Source organism: Phyllostomus discolor, chromosome 2 (genome assembly GCF_004126475.2).
Source record: "Phyllostomus discolor isolate MPI-MPIP mPhyDis1 chromosome 2, mPhyDis1.pri.v3, whole genome shotgun sequence".
Classification (NCBI taxonomy): domain Eukaryota; kingdom Metazoa; phylum Chordata; class Mammalia; order Chiroptera; family Phyllostomidae; genus Phyllostomus; species Phyllostomus discolor.
In genome coordinates, this window is record NC_040904.2 from 110,616,117 (window position 1) to 110,620,754 (window position 4,638).

Below are 4,638 nucleotides of genomic sequence, written 5' to 3' on the forward strand. Positions count from 1 at the left end.
GGCCAGGCAGTCATGAGCATCCCTGTAGCACCTGTCTGGCTGCTCCTGAGGCACAGACATGTCCTGCCCAGGTCTGCACAGCAGAGCCACCTCCATGCAGCCAGAACTCAAACTGGCGTGGCTGAGCCTTGCTGCCTTCCGACTCCTTAACCCTCAGCCAGCGATGGCTCTTGTTCAACCCACCACCCACTTTGGCTCTTGGTCCCTGGCTTACTGAAGGGCCCAGCCTTTTCCTGGGATGGCCATGGAACAAGTCAGGGGAAGGCCTTTGCCACTTGTTCTGAACATGGCTTGGAGTCCTGATCAAACACAGGGAACAAATAATTGCCTTCCCTGTGAAAATGCTAATGCCTCTTTTCCGTTCTCCACTCTCAGGCAAGACCAGATTGGGACAGACACAATAAGAAAGTAATGGAGAACCCCTGGGGCTGGTAACTTCTACAACCCCCCTCCCCCAACCCCAGTCTTCAGACTAATTCGGAGGCTCACCAGGAGAGAATTTCTAAGTGGAAAGACAGAACACTAGATTTATTTAAAAGCTTCCTCTTCCTGGCAGGGTAGAAAAAGCCTTCTATCTCACTGTGAAATATGCCATTTCAGAAGAAGCTAACTTTAAAAAAATTACTTTTATGACAAAATATTTCTTTTTCAGGAATGGGTAAACTTCAGAGGTAGCTCTTTCACTGTAGGCACGAGGAGTGATTTTGACATATGTTCTGTCCAATCAATGCAAATATGTCACACATGATTTGAGAGCAATAGTGGAGGACATTTTAAGTCTTCAAGGTCAGCTCCCAAGGCTGGGCTGAACCTCAACTATGGGTTATGGCTGGAGCATCATTATTCTTCATCCTGACCCCATAAAGCTTATGAGACAGGCCCAGTTATCAAGCCATATGGCAAAGAGAAATTTGGGTAAACAAATGTGTATTTCAAGAAAATTTAAGACTCACATAAAATATAATAATTAAAATGATAATAGGTGTACTTGCTTAAAACTGACTCCGTAGTTCACCAGATGGCATATCGTAGGTGACATGCTGCATGAGCAGAGGTTTTAAACAGGTAATATTTTCATTATTCTCTTCCGTCCATTTTTGAGATAGTATTTCTGATCTGTTGTATACCCCTTCAGATCAGCTTTATTTTACAGAATTTTTTAAGGGCATGAATCTAGTAGTGTTACAGGGTGCAGCCAAGAGGGGGGACCCCAAATAGGCATTTGAAATGGGGTCCAAAACTCAAGGTGTCCAGGAGATTTTAAGGTGTCTTCACCCCTTCCCCCACAGGTGTGAGCTGGGGGAAGGGGCACACAGAGCAAGAACATGCAGGGCAGCTTTGCAGCTAATCCATGGCATGGTCATTTAACATACCTAGAGCCTTTGGCTGGTCACTTAGATATGCTAAATAGCTATGGCCATGCTCAAGGCCAGGGGATGGAAAGGGACCTCCCCCCCAAGATGGGACTCGGGGGCAGGTCCCCTGAGTTACAGCGCCTGCGTGGGAGCTCGGAGAAGATTGGCTCCAGGACATGGGGGTCACACCTTTCCAGACCCATGATGGTGACCAGAAAAGCTGGAGAAGACAGCAGATTGAGGGCAACTGTGCCCAAGTGTAGGAGGAGTTGGAAATGGGGCTGCAGAGCCAATGGGAGCTGGAAGATTGGTGCGGGGATTTAAACCCAGACACAGCAGCCATTGAAAAGAGAACCACGCGGCCTTGACAGAGTGGAGACTCCCGCAGCCCTGAGAGGGAGAACCACCACCTGGTTTTAGCAGAGATCCCGGCGACTCAGTGGAGGGTGCTGGGAACCCAGGGAGGTCTCCCAGTCGAGATGGAATACTGACTGGGAAGAACCAGAAGACTACCTAAGTCATGGACTTCTATTTCCTTTCCTGAGATACGGTACTCTGGACTGAGGAAAGGGGGACAGACTGTCTGTTTGTGGGTGTTTTAAAAGGGACTTTAGGATTTTTGATAAAGACATCAGGTCACTACTTTAAGTTTGTATAGCATTAAATAAACATTTCCTCTCCTTTTCACAAATCTCTGGCATTGAGAGACGTCTTTCCTCTGGTGGCGGACATGGCGGACCTGGGGGCTTTTTTTTTCAATAATAGTATATTGTCCCAGGCCCCCCTTGTTTGTTCTGTAACAGTAGTAGTATAGGGAAGGTTTTCTTTGTATTTTTCAAAATTTCTTGTTGATGTACATGAGTTCTCTCTTCCAGGATTGGAGGAAAACAATTAAAAAGAGTGATTGTCCTACAGAATTCCCTTGTTTTTCCATCTCTGCTTTAAAGGGCAAAAGCTAAAAGCAGCTTTGCTAAGTGGATCACTTTCCCAGCGGTGCCAGGGAGTTTAGGGTTAAGTTAAAGGAACAGTAGCTGTTTTTCAGCTGCGAGGTGGAATGGGGGAGGGAGAGCTAATCAGCTTTGTCTTTTCTGCATTCATCCTATCCCCAGTCTGCTTTTCCTTCTCTGTGTCGCAGCCTCTCCTTCTTCCCTGGACCACAGCTATCAGGGTGGGAGGTGGGAGGTGGGAAGATAGGGCAGGGAAATGGGAAACAACTGGAGTGGAGGTTACTAGTGAAGTCTCTCCTGCCTGGACCAAAGGTGCTTAAACACCGGGAACACTGGAAAGTAAAGGAAATCCCAGATCCAAGCCTCTATCAGTCACAGGAATGTCATCTGTTCTCACTCTACTTCACACACGCATGCGCACGTGCTCGCGCGCGCACACACACACACACACACACACACACACACACACACACAGTAGCCTGCAGCCTCCCTCAGAGCAGTCTTTTTCTGAAAGTAGCACTAACCAGCAGGGAGATGTTAGAAGATCTAGACTCTAATTAAGGTCACCTCTGATTGCAGTCGACAAGTCCCTGCTCTTTGAAAACCAGGCTGAAAAATCTCAGATTGAGAAGGTTGCAGAGGATAGCTCAGATCAGGACCAAGGGGCTCCCAAAAACCCTCTTCCTGTGACTATTATATGAAATGGAGCTATTGAAGTCTTAAAATTAAAATATTCAATAAAACTACCCCTTGCTAAACCATGAATTAAGATACAGCACAGGGCAAATGGTGGCCTCTCAATGTCAGAACTCTGTCTGGTAAACACTTGATGTAGACCCATTGTGGGTCATGAAGATGAGGGTGGGATCCACGAATGTGCAGGCTTTTCTCTTAAACCAGCAGCATGGAATGGTTCTACCATATGAGGGTACACAGGAAACCGAGGCTAGTGCTCCTCCACCTAAAGGGTGGGAGCTGGGCTGTGCTTTTCCATGTGTGGGGACAGGCAGAGTCTGATGGCCCTCTGCATACCCTCACCCCTTCTCCCCAGTGGACACACTGCTGGCCAGAGTTAGGGCCATGCCACCTAGCCTCTTGAGTATGCACTTTATGTCTGAAGTTATTCTGGTTAATATGAGAAAGACAAGAGTAACAAAGGCAGAGTAACAAAGCCTGAGTCATCCACTAAATACTGTATGACATTAAATGAATATGTGACTGCATTAATGCTTAAATGAATGAGTGCCCTACTACCAGTGGCCTGGCCCCTGCCCGGTTAGAGCTTAACTTCTAATAGAGGAGCCACGACAAACATACATGAAACACAAGGCTCATAGCTGTGTCTCTTTGGTACTGCTTCATAGCTCGAGTTAACCAATGGGGACCCTGCAGTGTCAGCTTTTATACCGGGTTACCGAGAGGCCTTGAGCAAATGTGGCAGCTTCCTTTTTATTGGCGGAGACCCAGAGAACCAGCAAGGCTGGTGGCTTCTCTGAGCCAATGTGATCCATAGGTCAACATGAGGTAAATATAGCTATTTATCCACAAGGATAAATATGTCTACATCAGGATTTTTAGGGACTTTTAATTTGAAAATAGGTAATTTCAAATATACAGGAAAGTTGCAAGGATAAGACTAATATACAGAACACATGCATCTCTTAGATTCACCTGTTGTTATTATTTGCTCCTTTTTATAGTACATTACTATTTATACTATATTATAATATTTTAAATGAGTGACAGACTTTTTCTGAAGTATCTGAGAGTCAGTTACATATGTTCGACCCCTTAACATCTAAATACTTCGGTGTGTATTTCCTCTGAAAGAGGCTAGAGCCAACATCCCGATTGGCCGTGTCCACGGGGCCCCTCCTCCGTGTGGCTAATTTGGGCTTCCTCACATGCTGGTCTCAGGCAAGTTGAACTACTGTTGTAGCTTTAAGAGGTAGCATTCCAAGTAGCAAAGGTAGAAGGTGTGAATCTCTTTAGAGCCAGCTCAGAAGTCTTCGGGCTTCACTGTCACTTTCTGTTGGTCTAGACAAGACACGGGACCAGATAGATTTAAGGACAGAAAGGAGAATGAAACCCTGTCTCTAGTGGGAAAGAACTCTAAGCCTCTTGAATCCACCACAACACTCACCATTTTCTACCTTGAGATCTAGGCATTTGTGTATGATTGGCTGTCTGTCCCCTTCCAAAAACCCTAAGCAGCAAGCTTTTGGAGGCAGGGCTCATGTCTGATTGACTCACCTCAGTTATCTTTCCCATGGGACTCAGCTCAGTAGCTTGCACACAGTAGATCCTTAATATTTACGGAATAAATATGGATTAAA